Source organism: Chiloscyllium plagiosum, chromosome 4 (genome assembly GCF_004010195.1).
Source record: "Chiloscyllium plagiosum isolate BGI_BamShark_2017 chromosome 4, ASM401019v2, whole genome shotgun sequence".
NCBI classification, from domain to species: domain Eukaryota; kingdom Metazoa; phylum Chordata; class Chondrichthyes; order Orectolobiformes; family Hemiscylliidae; genus Chiloscyllium; species Chiloscyllium plagiosum.
The window spans coordinates 776,286-792,841 of record NC_057713.1 but is presented as its reverse complement, the minus strand read 5'-3'; the positions used below and the strand labels follow the sequence as shown (position 1 = coordinate 792,841).

The 16,556-nt window shown below is 42.2% G+C and overlaps 1 protein-coding gene across 1 annotated transcript in view; it reads left to right on the top strand.

The window, feature by feature from the left end:
- Positions 1-16,556, top strand: part of agap3 (ArfGAP with GTPase domain, ankyrin repeat and PH domain 3) — a 660,759-nt gene that overhangs the window by 291,082 nt on the left and 353,121 nt on the right. The window lies entirely within an intron of this gene.

Below are 16,556 nucleotides of genomic sequence, written 5' to 3'. Positions count from 1 at the left end.
CCTTTTGTCCTTAATATATTTGTAAAACCCCTTTGGATTCTCCTTAATTCTATTTGCCAAAGCTATCTCATGTCCCCATTTTGCCCTCCTGATTTCCCTCTTAAGTGTACTCCTACTTTCTTTATACTCTTCTAAGGATTCACTCGATCTATCCTGTCTGTATTTGACATATGCTTCCTTCTTTTTCTTAACCAAACCCTCAATTTCTTTAGTCATCCACCATTCCCTATAGTTACCAGCCTTCCCTTTCAGCCTGACAGGAATATACTTTCTCTGGATTCTTGTTATCTCATTTCTGAAGGTTTCTTATTTTCCAGCCGTCCCTTTTCCTGCGAACATCTGCCTCCAATTAGCTTTTGAAAGTTCTTGCCTAATACCATCAACTTATCTGAAGAATTGAGAGGAATCTGGACATGTGCTGGAGGAATTATCACAAACAGTGGTTGGGGCATTATCTTTGATATATAGACAGGTTTTTGGACTTGAAGAATTGTGAGTATAGGGCTAAAGGTGGAAGATCAGACTTCCCTGACACATCTGAATTCTGATTGTATTCACAAAAGAATGACAGAGCATGCTCAAGGGACCAACCTCTGCTCTTATTCCCAAAGCTCCTGCCTTCTTGAAGGGGGAAAATGTTTGGAGTTCCTGCTGTGATCACTATCCAGTGATCAACACGTATGTGGTTAAGTATTGAGAACAGTATTAGCCATGCTGCATTCCCCTCCAAGTAACGGCTACTGGAGAATCCCCTGTTATTGTGTCCATTCATTATTCCTTTACTCTTGAATAAATTTGTTCACAAGTTCAAGTCTGAGTCACTGTTGAATATACTTTTGTCCTGTTGACTCCGAATATCGAGTAAGATCATCTGAGGAGCCAGTTTTGACATTCCTACATTTTTCTGAAATTGTGGCTTCTCACAGGAATTGCCTGAAATGGAGCAGTTGATGGAGCGGTCATAATTTTATTGAACTATTAATCTAGAGGTTCAGGCTAATGGGTTCAGAACCTACCATGGCAGTTAGCAACTCATCTGATTCACTCATGCACTTCTGGAAAGAAAATCTGAGATCCTGCCGCTCCCCCCTCCGCTTGCTGACCCAACCTGCAGCTCATCACAGGTCCAAGTCTCTCTCAAAACATGTCCTAGTTTTTATTTGCACTGCGCTCTGTTTATAAAGATGTAATCTCATTGCAGTAATATAATATTGATCCTGTATGGCCTTCCAAGATACAGTGGGTGCAATCCTAGCCTATTAATTTACTAAGTTAAATCCAATAAATCTGTTCATTTATCTTGTCATTATTGTCTGGCTGCACTGATTCTTTTCTTGTGCTTCTTGAATGAGCTAGCAAACCAATTGTATTGAATAGAATTACTCTTCTAAAATATAGAAGTAATGTCACCAAAAGGACTGAATCAAAAACTTGACAATCATCACACATAGTGTACAGTAAATAGAGTCTTAGTGCAACCAGGTCCCAGGACTGGGAGGTATATGAAGAATGAATATAATTGGTGACATTCCACACAGTGGCACATGAGCAAAGGAACCGTACATACTGACACATAAGGAGAAATACTGTACATAATGACACATAAGCAGAGACACTGTCTACACACAGGCAGAGACAGTGTGCACACTGATACACGGGCAGGCATGCGGTAAAAACATACAGGAACAGAGGCTGTACATGCTGAGACAGGAACAGATGCTATATGCTACAGACAGGAACAGACACGCTGTACACACTGAGACAGGAATAGATACTGTAATAAATGAGACAGGAGCAGACACTGTACAGGCTGAGACAGATTAGAAACACGGTACACACTGAGCAAGGAGTAGATACGCTGTACACATTGAGACAGGAACAGACACAATGTACAGGCTGAGACAGGATTGGACATGTTGTACACACTGAGACAGGAACAGAAACGTTGTACACACTGAGGCAGGAACAGACACACTGTACATACTGAGACAGGATTGGACATGTGGTACACAGACAGGAACAGAAGTGCTGTCCACACTGAGATAGGAATGAACACTAATAAATGAGACAGGAGCAGATACACTGTACAGGCTGAGACAGGATTAGACATGCTGTACACACTGAGGCAGGATTAGACACGCTGTTCACACTGAGACAGGAACGGACACTGTTGTGTCTGTTGTACACAGATAGGAACAGAAGTGCCGTCCACACTGAGATAGGAATGGACACTAATAAATGAGAAGGAGCAGACACACTGTACAGGCTGAGACAGGATTGGACATGCTGTACACACTGAGACAGGAATAGAAACACTGAGACTGGAACAGACATGCTGTACACACTGAGGTACGAGTAGTCAGATGAAATAATAATCTGCGATTACTCAAAATCTGAAAGAAGTACAGAAATTTCTGCTATTCCAAATCTTTTCGAGGAATGTTGCACTTGTTCTGAGCCTTATTTTTAGTTTTCATATCCTATTTTTGAGCTGATGGCTTAATGGTAATAGCCCCTAAGTAGTCATCCAGAACTCCCGGCTTAATGCTCCCAGCACGCAGGTTAAATTTCCATCATGGCAGATTGTGGAATTTGAATTAATTTAATATGTGGAACTAAAGTTAGCCAAATGGTAACTGAAAGATTGTTAGAGGTAGGAGAAGTGAGAATGTGGAGTAATCAGATCAGCCATGATCTTATTGAATGGGGTGCCTCATTCTTATATTTGCACGTATTGAATATAGACTTGACCCTCCTGTTAGCTGATTCTCATAGTTCTTCATTCAATGCAGACTACATTTTAGAGAAGATGCGCCTGTTTGCTGAGGCAGGATTCCATTTCCATCTGCAGTCCTGAAGGAGTGGTGCAGTGATCTCTGGTCTCAGCTTCAATGTTACAGGAGAGTGGAATAGATACTCAGGGGTGTGGGTCTTAGCTGATTGCCCAAAATATAGTTTATGTGAATTTGCTGAAATACAACCAGTCACTTTGTGAGCTGGCCTGAGTGTTCTTCCATGTACTGAAGTTGATTCTAACTGTAAAAATGAATGCAACCTGCACTGTTGGTGGGGTTTCACAGATGCAGTTGTGTGTATGTTCATCAGGATTCTTAGGCTCAATGCTGCCTGCTTTCATCGTTAGCTGAGTGCTCAGTGGGATGTGCCGTCGCACTGCATGAAACCATTTCTATAAAAAGAAAAGTGCATTGGAGCATGTGGAGTCTGCATGACTGTTTAATACTCCAGGAAGGCAGAACTGTTGGAAGATGATGTTTTTGTGTCTGTGTGTTTTGCCGTGAGAGAAGAGCATAATTTTCATTGGACACTGTCATAAACCTGTAATGTGTATAACTTACCTGTCTGTGATATGTGGGTGTGAGGGAGGCAGTCTTGACAAAGGCTCTGCATAGCCTTGTCAAATTGGATGTCTGTGCCTTTTCCTCTTCCTCTTGATAAAAATGACTGCTAATAAAAGTGAAAGGAAAATCACTGTGTTCTTTTTGCTTTTTGACATTTTATTTCCTTTTCCCTTTTACAGAAATTTTTGAGTTTTACTGTTCACTTCCATTGTTGGTCAGAGCTTGTTTGAGCTGGATATATGGTCCCACAGCACAGAGCAAAGGGACTAGTGTTGGATGTGTCTGAAACTACAGGGGAATCAGAATAAGAGAGGATGGCATTCAGGCTCCTGTGTATCAGAGGGTATGGAGTTCAATCAAAGCATCCATGAAGGTGTTAGATTTAAATAAAAATAACATACAATGTGATAAGAATGTGAGGACTAGGAGCAGGAGTAAACAGTTCAGCCTGTCTAGCCTCTCTGCCATTTAACACAATCATGGCTGATTTCATCTCCACCTAAATACCACTTTCCTGCCTGTTCCTCAAAAGACAGGGGAGACGGAGGAAAAGAGGGGCAAATTGGCACGAGGTCATGATGCTTCTTTTGAAAGCCAGTGCAGTTACAATGGGCTAAATGGCCATCTTCTATGGTACAAACATTTTCTGATTCTCCTCTGTCCCAGCATCCTTTGGTATTCCACTCATTCTGATGCCACTCTCCTGCAATTGTCCATTCTAAGCGATTGATGGATTTACTGACACATACTACTGGCTCCTGAGTTTTTCAGCAATTTTCTGTTCCAGCTGCTGCACTTCTATAGGAAATACAGGTGCTGAAGAAGATACACCTGGGGTACTGAGAGCAGTTTTGGTCTTATTTAAGGAAAATTCAAAGAAGGTTTACTAGGATGATCCCTGCTATGAAAGGATTATCTTATGAACAAAGGCTAAACAGGATGGGTCTCTACTCATTGGAATATAGAAGGATGAGAGGTGATCTCACTGAAACATAGAATTCTTAACGGGCTTGACAGGTTAAATGCTGAGAGAATGTTTCTCCCTTGTGGGAGAGTCCAGGACCAGAGGGCATAGTCTCAGAATTAAGGGATGCTAATTGAATACAGATGAGGAAGAATTTCCTTTTTCAGTGGGTTGTCAACCTTTGCCACAAAGAACTGTGGAGACAGAGTCCTTATGTGTATTTAGATAGATTCTCGCTCAGAAAGGGAATCTGGTGTTAAAGGGAAAACTCAGGAAGGTGGTTGTGAGAAATGTTGGATCAGTCGTGCTCCTGTTGAATAATGAAGCAGACTCAAGGGACCGAATGGCATACTCCTGTTTCTGTTTCTTATGGTTTTATAGTCTAAGGGGGATGTGAGGGTTTTGTTGCTAAAACCTCCCTCGCTGCTCTCTGCACATCTTCCTGTCTGGTTGATTGTTACATTTGATAAAAAGCAGTAACAGAGCAGGGAAAAGTTTCTTGGAGATACCGGTACATAATTGAATGCAGAACAGAAATGACTCTTTGGGTGTTAATTGAGATCTCGTTGTTTGTTATTGAGCCATTCAATGTCCACTGCTCCTTCTGCATTCTTATATCTCTGATTATGTGCTGCTTCAGCAAAGTGTTTATTTACAGTTTCCACAGCTTGCTTGCTTTAGCACAAACCCCTATCCACAGAATGGGTTCAGGAAGCGGAGCTGAAGTCAAGGATCCATCATGACTTTATTAAACAGTAGAACAGACTCGAAGTTTCAAATGGCTGGCTCCTACTCCATTTCTTTCATTTATGTGCCAACCCAATTTTGTTTTAGAGGTCTGGCTTATTTATTTCCTACTGTAATTGCCTCATTGCCTATAGTCTGATTGGCAGGAAAGGCACATTGAGTTTCTGTCTCGCTGTCTTCACTGCTTATTTGGTTCGATGGACTTGTCTCTGGCTGCACTCTGTGATGAAATACTGCCTTCACTAGTTTTCAAAACAAGATGCTGCCAGTATGATGGACTCAGGTTCTCCTGCACTACCTGCTTGGTTTTCAAACTTTGCCTGGTAGTCATTCTCTCTTTCAGCCTTCTAATCTGTGGTGTGACCACCTCCCTACACTAGAACATTACAGTGCAGCCCTTTGGCCCTCGATGTTGTACCACCCTGTGGAACCAATCTGAAACCTATTGAACCTACACTGTTCCATTCTCGTCCATATGCCCATCCAATGACCATTTAAATGCCCTTAAAGTTGGCGAGTCTACTACTGTTACAGGCAGTGCGTTCCACACCCCTACTAATCTCAGAGTAAAGAAACTATCTCTGACATCTGTTCTATATCTATCACCCCTCAGTTTAAAGCTATGTCCTCTTGTGCTAGCTGTCACCATCCGAGGAAAAAGGCTCTCACTGTCCACCCTAACCCTCTGATTATCTTATATGTCTGAATTAAGTCATCTCTCAACTTTCTTCTCTCTAACGAAAACAGCCGCAAGTCCCTCAGCCATTCGTCATAAGACCTTCCCTCCATACCAGACAACATCGTAGTAAATCTCCTCTGAACCCTTTCCAAAGCTTCCAGATCCTTCCTATAATGCATTGACCAGAACTGTACGTAATATTCCAAATGTGGCCACACAAGAGTTTTGTACATCTGCAGCATGATCTCATGGTTCGAAACTCAATCCCTATACCAATAAAAGCTAACACAGCATATGCCTTTTTTACAACCCTATCAAACTGGGTGGCAACTTCCAAGGATCAATGTGCCTGGACACCGTGATCTCTCTGCTCATCTATACTACCAAGAATCTTACCATTAGCCCAGTACTCTGCATTCATGTTACTCCTTTCAAAGTGAATCACCTCACACTTTTCCGCATTAAATTCGATTTGCCACCTCTCAGCCCAACTCTGCAGCTTATCTGTGTTTCTTTGTAACCTACATCTTTTGTCACTATCCTCATTCAGGTCATTTATAAAAATGACAAAAAAGTGGATTTAAAACAGATTCTTGTGGTACCCCACTAGTGACTGAACTCCAGGATGAATATTTCCCATTAACCACCACCCTCTGTCTTCTTTTAGCCAGCCAGTTTCTGATCCAAATTGCTAAATCACCCTCAATTCCATGCCTCTTTATTTTGTGCAATAGCCTACCATGAGGAACCTTATCAAATGCTTTATTGAAATCCATATACACCACATCAACTGCTTTACCCTCATCTGCCTGTTTGGTCACCTTCTCAAAGAACTGTCAGGTTTTTGAGACATAACCTACCCTTCACAAAACCGTGTTAACTATCCCTAATCAAATTATTCCGTTGTAGATGATTATAAATCCTATCTCTTATAACCCTTTTCAACACTTTACCCACAACTGAAGTAAGGCTTGCTATAACTTCTAGGATTGTCTCTACTCCCCTTCTTGAACAGCGGATCTTCTGCCTCGCGGATGCACAACAGTGCCTCCAGTTGCTGCTGGAACTCCAAGCTTGTGCAGCCGGGGATACTTCCTGCAGATGTATTTGTCTGACTCACATGGTATGTTCATGACTACATACATACCACACGATGTACACTCCATTTGGCACTGCTGACTTGTCATCCAGTTACTCTGAAAATTGTTACCCTTAGAATAAAGAGAAACTTATGATAAATTCTTATGCATAACATTACTTGTATTAAGTTTATTTTCCTTTTGTGTACTTTACAATTTTATTTTACCTTACCTTCATTTACTTTTGCCTCCCTTTTGCTGGGTACCTCACTGAAATCAAAGTAGTTGCTTCTATTTTGTAAGCGATGCAGTTTTCTAGTTTTAAGATATTTAGACGCATTCCTTAGCAGCAGCTTCTCACCAACTGATAAACTTAGTTTTCCTATGATGTCATTCTTGGACTTCTTTCTTCACACTCAGTCCTAGATGTCTTCCTCAGGTCCAACTGCCTTTTGTCCCAGAAGATGTGTGAAGACCCTCTCTTTATCAGCAACCTTCAGGTATGGTCTCACTAAGGCCCTGCATAACTGTAGAAAGACGTCCCTATTTCTGAACTGCAGTCATCCTGCGATGAAGGCCAGTATACCATTGCCTTCTGACTTGCTTACTGCATTTGCTTATCTACTTTCATTGACTGGTGTAAAAGAACACTCAGAACCCTCTGCACATCCACACTTCTATCACTGTTTAAGTAATACTCTTTCTTTCTGTTTTTCACACCAAAATGCGTAATCTCACAGCTACATTATATTACATGTACTGTATCATTGCACACTCACACGAATCCTTGCAACTTCCTCACAATTCACAAACCAACCTGGTTTTGTGTGCTGTCAGCAAACTTGGAAATGTTGCATTTGGTTTCCTCATCCAGGACAATAACATATATCTACATATTGTATCGTAAATATCTGGGGTTCAAGCACTAGTCCTTGTGGTGCTCCACTAATCACTGTCTGCCACTTGGAAAAGACCCATTTATTCCCACTCTCTGAACGTGAGACATGGAGCAAAGTAGACCATTCAGCCCATCGATTCTCTCTGCCATTCACTGAGATCAGGACTGATCTGATAATCTTCAACTCCATTTCCCTGCCTTTTCCCTATAACCCTTGATTTCCTTACTGATTAAAAGTTTGTCTGACTCAGCCTTGAATATACTTGGCATACGTGCTTCATCAGCCCAGTGGTAAAGAAATCCACACGTTCACTACCATCTGTCCTTGTGTACTGTTAGCAGAACCGGCATTGTATCTCAGGAAGGATATAGTGACCTTGGAGGGAATACACAAGTGGGTGAGTTTGCAAGAATGTTATCTGGGCCTCAGGTTTTCTCTAGAATTTAGAAGATTAAGGGGTGATCTGGTCAAAGGCTTCTGTACATTAACAAGAAAAGACAAGGTAGCGAAAGATAAACTATTTCCACTGGTTGGAGGTTCTCGATCTAGAGGACACAGTCTGAGAGTTTGAGCCAGACATTTCAGGAGAGATGTTAGGAAGCACTTCTACACACAAAAGGTGGTAGAGGGTTGGAACTGTTTTTTGCAATGGCAGTAGATGCTGGATCAGTTGTTAATTTTTAATCTGAGATTGATAAAGTTTTGTTACACAAAGGTATTAAGGGATATGGACCAAAGGCAGGTTTATGGAATTAGGCCACAGATCAGCCATGGCAGAACAGGTTCCAAGGGCTGAATGGCCTTCTCCTGTTCCTTTGTTTCTGTAGAAACATGTCTTCATCTCTGTCTTAAATGGGCAACCTCCTACTCTGAGATTATGTCCCCTCGAAGAAATTTATAAAATCACCTTTAATTCTTTTAAATTCCAATGAGAATAAGACCAATCTACTCAATCTCTCCTGATAATAAAATCCTTTCATACAAATATTAGCCAAGTGAACATTCACTGGACTGTCTGCAATACCAGTGTATCTTTCCTTAGATAAGGGACCCAAAACTGTCCACAGAATTCCAGTTGTACTCCAATGTCATGTATAGTTTTTCCAAACCCCTCTATTTTTATATCCATTTCCTTTGAAATGAAAGTCAACATTTCATTCATCTTCCCGATTGGGACTAAATTTAGATCCCATCTTTTTGCAATTTATGCACAAGATTCCATAAGTATTTTAAGAACATAAAATTCGGAGCAAGGATATGTCATCCAGCCCCTCAAGGGAAAAACAATGACTGCAGATGCTGGAAACCAGATTCTGGATCAGTGGTGCTGGAAGAGCACAGCAATTCAGGCAGCATCCGAGGACAGGCAAAATCGACGTTTCGGGCAAAAGCCCTTCATCAGGAATAAAGCATTTATTCCTGATGAAGGGCTTTTGCCCGAAACGTCGATTTTGCCTGTCCTCGGATGCTGCCTGAATTGCTGTGCTCTTCCAGCACCACTGATCCAGAATCCAGCCCCTCAAACCTGCTGTTCTATTTAACATGATCGTGGCTGATCTTATCTTGGCCTTAACTCCACTTTCCTGCCTGCTCTCCTTAACTCTTTAACCCATTACTAATTAAAAATCTGTCTGTCTACTCCTTAAATTTACTTAATGTCCCAGCAACCACACCACTTTGGGATAGTGAATTCCATAGATTCATGACTCTTTAAGAGAAGCTATTTCTCCATATAATGCAGACATCAACTTAAAGCCTTCCCATTTAAATAATACATAGCTCTTCAATTTTCCCTGGCAAAGTGCATAAATCAATTTTTTTCTCACATTATGTTCTATCTGCTAAGTTTTTGCTCACTCACTCAACCTATCTATACCCTTCTGTAGACTCATTGACTCATCCTCACTACTCATCTTCCCACCTATTTTTAGGTCCTCACCAAACGTGGCAACAGTAAATTCAATCCATCATCCAAGTCAGTAATATATCATAAATAATCTCTATCCATGCTAATGTACTATCTCGCCCCCATCACAATGGCCTCTTATTAAGTAGCCTTATATGCCATCCTTATGGAGAGCCTTTTGGAAATACACATATATTACAGCGACTGATTCATCTATGTGAATTAGGAAACTAGTCGTGAATGAGGGAATTGTGAACCAGGAATAGGGATTGTGATTGAGAGTGTGGAATGCACAGGTGTGCAGAACAGTGTTACAGTCTTTAAGTGTAGATGAGAAAGGTTGGCATTGCAGAATTGTTCAATATCACTGAATTTCTTTTAGTTTACTTTTCTCACAGGATCTGGGTGGCATTTATCACATATCTCTAATTACTTTTGACAAGTTGATGGTGAGCTATCTTCTTTAACCTCTGCATTCTATAATCTGAAGGTACAACTACTTTTAGAAAAGGAAGTTCAAGATTTTAACCCAGCAGTCATCAAGGAATGGTGATATGGATCCTAATCTGAATAGTGTGTGCCTTGAAAGAGAACAAGTCGATGATGGTGTTCCCTTGCATCTGCTCCTCTCTGTAGTATAAATCTCAGGTTTAGGAGGTGCTGTGGAAGGAGTCATGCATGTTACTGCAATGCACCTTACTGGTGGTACACATTGCTGCTACCATGCGTCAGTTGGAAAGAGAGTGAAAACGGTGTCAATCAAGCAAACTGCTTTGTCCGAGATGGTGTTGAGATCCTTGAGTATTGTGGAACTGCAACTATGCTGGCACGATGTGATGGGGAACAAAGAAATGGCAGAAGAATTGAACACACACTTTTGTTCTGTTTTCAGAAAAAGGCCATAAATAGTTTCCTAGAAACAAGGGCCTAGTGAGAATGTGGAATTGAAGGAAATCAGTATTGCTAAGAAAGTGGTGTTAGGATTATAAATGGGGCCAAAGGCTGACAAATCATCAGGGTGTATTAATCAGAATACTAAAGAAATTGGTGCTGAAAATATTGAATGCGTTGGAAATCATCTCCAAATTTCGATGGGATCTGGAGCAGTATCTGCGGATTGGAAGGCGGCAAATCTAACCCTATTATGTAAGGTAGAGAGAGAAAAATTCACAGCTACAGATCAGTTAATCTAACATCAGTAGTGGGGAAATGCCAGAGTACATGACAGATATAAAAACATAGTCTTGTTATGACATAGGTTAAGCCTTCCTGCTTAATTAAAATCAGAAAAGATTTATCCTGTGCAGTAATCTGTGGAAATTCAAGAACCCAAGAACTATTTAAAGTGAAAATTAACAGCTTAATTTTTTAAGGTATAAAAGAGAATAATTAACTAACAACTATTTACACCTCCTTCCTCGAACCTATCTTTTACCTTCCCCTTCTACAATACGAGTCTGATTTAAACCCCCCCCCGCCCCAATTAACATTTACCAAACATTCAAGTTTTTAAAGAACCAGCAAGATGTCGAATCTTCTCTTGCTCAGTTGTCTTTTCTGCTTCTTAGGGATTTCTGCTTCACAGGTTGTGAATTGATAAAGGTACTTTTAAGAGAGCTATTCTCTGGCCAGTCTGCAGATGCTGGTGACTTGGCAATTTTCCTCAGTCTTATACCCCCAAACATCGAATTGTGTCATTGGCTTTTAAGATTGTTAATATACTAAATTCAAACTTGATTGGCGTTTGGTTTTTTTTGAGGTGTAATTGAAACTGATTGGCCTAATTCGAATCTGTTTTGTCATTTCCTGGCAACCAGGTACCCCAGCTACTGAACCACATGTTACATTATATCTTGTTCAGAACACTTGGTGCTGTCAGGTAGTTCTGCTAGCATTTAACTCTCTTAAAGGTACAGTACACCCATATCTTCATAACTCTTCCCCATTAAGAAAAAAATGAACTATCATAATGAAAAGATGACTTCATTTTTTTTAAATTTAAACACATTACTCTAACATACAGATAACTTTAATGTATGTTCACTATAACTACTTCCCATATACTTGTATCGTATATGTATAAACAATAAATAAATACAAATCTCATCTAAATGTGATAACACATCTGCAATTACATTCTTATGACCTTCACATGTATAATTTTTACCTTAAAAGTCTCTAACATAAGACTCTGACGAAATAGTCTCATATTGTCTTTAAAGCCTTCTAAGAATGTAAGCGGATTGTGACCCATGTTCACAACTGTCTCCCGACACGTTGTTCGTGACATAGACATTAAAATGTTGGAAGGCCAGGACCAAACTCAATCGTTCTTTTTTGAATGTGGAGTATTTCCTCTTGTGGATGTTGATTTTCTTTGAAAAATAACCAATCTCATCCTCATCTGCTTGTGGGAGTACAGCTCCAACTCCTATGTCACTAGCATCTGCATTGAGCTCCATTTGCCACCTCTCAGACCAATTCTGCAGTTTATCCAAGTCCCCTTGCAACCTGCAACATTCTTCCACACTGTCCACTACTCCACTGATTTTAGTGTCATCTGCATACTTACTAATCCATCCACCTATGCCTGTGTCTAAGTCATTTATAAAAATGACAAACAGCAGTGGTCCCAAAACAAATCATTGTGGTACACCACTCATAACCGGACTCCAGACTGAATATTTCCCATGAACTACCACTCGCTGCCTTACAGAAAGCCAGTTTCTAATCCAAACTGCTAAATCACCCTTAATCCCATGCCTTTGCAATTTCTCCAACAGCCTACCATGTGTGGAACCTTTGGGAAGAATAACAGGAAGGCAGAGTACTGGGTCAATGGAAAGATTCTTGGTAGTGTGGATGTGCAGAGGGATCTAGGAGTCCGTGTGCATAGATCTTTGAAAATTGCCACCCAGGTGGATAATGCTGTTAAGAAGGCATACGGTGTGTTAGGTTCCATCGGTAGAGGGATTGAGTTCCGGAACCGCAATATCATGCTGCAACTATACAAAACGCTGGTGCGGCCACAATTGGAGTATTGTGTACAGATCTGGTCGACCCATTACAGAAAGGATGTGGAAGCATTGGAAAAGGTGCAGAGGAGATTTACCAGGATGTTGCCTGATCTGGAGGGAAGGTCTTATGAGGAAAGGCTGAGAGACTTGGGTCTGTTCTCATTGGAAAGAAGGCGGCTAAGAGGGGAGTTTGATAGAGACATACAAGATGATCAGAGGATTAGATAGCGTAGACAGTGAAAGACTTTTTCCTAGGATGATGACGTCAGCTTGTACAAGAGGGTATAACTACAAATTGAGGGGTGATAGATTTAAGACAGATGTCAGAGGCAGGTTCTTTACTCAGAGAGTGGTAAGGGCGTGGAATGCTCTACCTGCCAATGTAGTCAACTCAGCCACATTAGAGAGATTTAAGCAATCCTTAGATAAGCACATGGATGATTTTGGGATAGTGTAAGGGGACGAGCTGAGAATAGTTCACAGGTCGGCACAACATTGAGGGCTGTAGGGCCTGTACTGCACTGTATTGTTGTATGTTCTAACTTTATCAAAGGCTTTACTGAAGTCCATGTACACCATGTCAACTGCCCTACTCATTCACATGCTTGGTCACCTTCTCAATAAAGTCAGTGAGGTTTGTGAGACATGACCTGCCCTTGACAAAGGAGAAAGTGAGGACTGCAGATGCTGGGGATCAGATTCAAGAGTTCCTGATGAAGGGTTTATGCCCAAAATGTCGATTCTCCTGCTCCTCGGATGCTGCTAACCAGCTGTGCTTTTTTAGCACCACACTCTTGACTCTGCCCTTGACAAAACCGTGTTGACTATCTGCAATCAAATTGTTGCTTGCTAGATGATTATAAATCCTATCTCATAATCCTTTCCAAAACTTTTCTGACAACAGATGTAAGGCTCATTGGTCTATAATTACCTGGGTCATCTCTACTGCCCCTCTTGAACAAGGGCACAGCATTTGCAATCCTCCAGTCCTCTGGTACTAAACCTGCAGACAATAATGACTCAAAGATCAAAGCCAAAGGCTCCAACATCACCTCCCTAGCTTCCCAGAGAATCATCGGATAAGTCTCATCCTGCCCAAGGGACTTGTCTACTTTCACTCCCTCTAGAATTAATAATTAACTAACCTCGATCCTTTCTCGTCTAATATTTCGTACCTCATTCTTCTCCTCCACAATATTCTCCTTTTCCTGAGTAAAAACCGATGAGAAATGTTTGTTTAGCACCTCTCCGATCTCCACAGGGTTCACACATAACTTCCCACTTCTGTCTTTTGACTGGCCCTATTCCTTCCCTAGTCATTCTTTTATTCCTCACATACCTATAGAAAGTTTTACGGTTCTCCTTTATTCTACCTGCTAAAGACTTCTCATGTCCTCTCTTTGCTCTTCTTAACTCTGTCTTTAAATCTTTCTGAGCTAATCTGTAACTCTCCATCGCCTCATCTGAACCTTCTTGTCTCATCATCACATAAGCTTCCTTCTTCTGCTTAACAAGAGATGAAATTTCTGTAGTAAACCACAGTTCCCTTACCTTATCACTTCCTCCCTGCCTGACAGCGACATAGCTATCAAGGACATGCAATATCTGTTCCTTAAATCAGCTCCACATTTTGATTGTCCCCACCCCCCGCATTTTGCTACCCCATTCTGTGCATCCTAATTTTGCCTAATCGCATTACAATTGCCCTTCCCCCATCGATAACTCTTGCCCTGTGGCATGTACCTACCCCTTTCCATCACTAAACTACACATAATCGAATTATGATCACTTTCTCCAAAGTGCCCACATACCACTAAATCAAACAGCTGGCCTGGTTCATTACCAAGCACCAAATCCAATGTGGCCTCTCCCCTTGTCGGCCCTTTGACATACTGTGTCAGGAAACCCTCCTATACACATTGGACAAAAACTGATCCATCCGACGTACTAGAGTTATAGCATTTCCAGTCATTTTGGGGACGTTAAAGTCCCTCATAATGACCACACTGTTCCTTTCACTCCTACCCAGAATCGCTTTGCTGATCCCCTCCTCCACATCCCTGGAACACTGTGGGGGCCGATAAAAAGCTCCCTGCAGTGTGACCTCTCCTCACCTGTTTCTAACCTCAGCCCACACCACCTCAGTAGACAGGTCGTCATCAAAAGTTCTTTCAGCCACCGTTATACTGTCCTTGACTAACAAGGCCACCCCTCCCCCTCTTTTACTGCCTTCCCCGTTCTCAATGAAAGATCTAAACCCTGTAACCTGCAACACCCATTCCTTACCCTGCTGTATCCATGTCTCCGAAATGGCCACAACAGAGAAATTCCAGGGACCTATCCATGCTGCAAGCTCACCTACCTTATTTCAGATACTTCTGGCCTTGAAGTAAACACACTTCAAACCAGCTTGCTGTCTGCCAGCACATTCCTGTGACCATGAAATCCTGTCCATGCCCTGCCTACTCTCATCCTCCCGTGCACTGGAACTACACCTCAGATTCCCATCCCCCTCCTGACCTAGTTTAAACCCATCAGAATAGCACCAGCAAATTTCCCACCCAGAAAACTAGTACCCCTTTGGTTCAAGTGTAGACTGTCCTGTTTGTAGAGGTCTCACCCTCCCCAGAATGAGCCCCAATTATTCATGTACCTGAAACCCTCCCTCCTCCACCATCCTTGCAGCCACATGTTCAGCTGATATCTCTCCTTATTCCTTGCCTCGCTATCACGTGGCACGGGTAACAAACCAGAGATAACAACTCTTGGGTAACAGATCAGAAAAAGTACATATTTGCTCATCCTTTACTATCAGTGACTGTTTAGATCCTGTATCTCTCAAAGTTATAACTTCTTGTCCTTCTCTCCCTGTTCTTTCTGAGTAAACCTTACCCACCGAGGTGAATTCTTTTTACAGATCCGGTACTAACTCCATACTCAGCCCCTGCCTCGGCCGTGCACTCTCCTGTAGCTCCTCGCTCTTCTTGGGGTCTCCTTTACTATCTTCACTAATGCCACTGGCTTAGTTTCTTTTACCACATCTTTTCCCACAGTGCCTTTCTTTAATGACCAGCACTGTGACTTTATGTATCCCACTTTCTGGCAGTGAAAATACCTTTTTCTAGTGCCCTTCAGAAACCACTGGCACTGTAATCTTCTGTCTCCCACTCCATGACAGTGAAAATACCTGAGGCTTTTCACCCTCTTGGGTTTCTTTAACATGTGTCAAATTCTTACCCAGTGCTAGGTGGAAGTTAATACTGCAGATGCTGGAGATTAGAGTTAAGGTTAGAATGGTGCTAGAAAAGCACAGCAGGTCAGGTAGCATCCGAGGAGCAGGAAAATTGACATTTTGAGCAAAAGCCCTTCATCTTACCAGTGCTGTCTACTCTTGGTTTCATCGTGTAGGATCTCCCCTTCTCCCAACTTCTATCCCTCACAGGATGGAATTTTGGCCAGAAGCTTGTCTAATGTCATACCAGCAGACAAGGGAGGTGCGGTAGTAGTTTGGCGCACCGACCTCTACACCGCTGAGGCCAAACGCCAGCTCGCAGATACCTCCTCCGACTGCCCCCTTGACCATGACCCCACCCCCCACCACCAAACCATCATCTCCCAGACCGTCCATAACCTCATCACCTCGGGGGATCTCCCATCCACCGCCTCCAACCTCATAGTCCCACAACCCCGCACCTCCCGCTTCTACCTCCTGCCCAAAATCCACAAACCTGACTGCCCCGGCCGACCCATTGTCTCCGCCTGCTCCTGCCCCACCGAACTCATCTCCGCATACCTTGACACCGTCCTGTCCCCCTTAGTCCAAGAACTCCCCACCTACGTTCGGGACACCACCCACGCCCTCCACCTGCTCCATGATTTTCGCTTCCCCGGACCCCAACGCCTTAT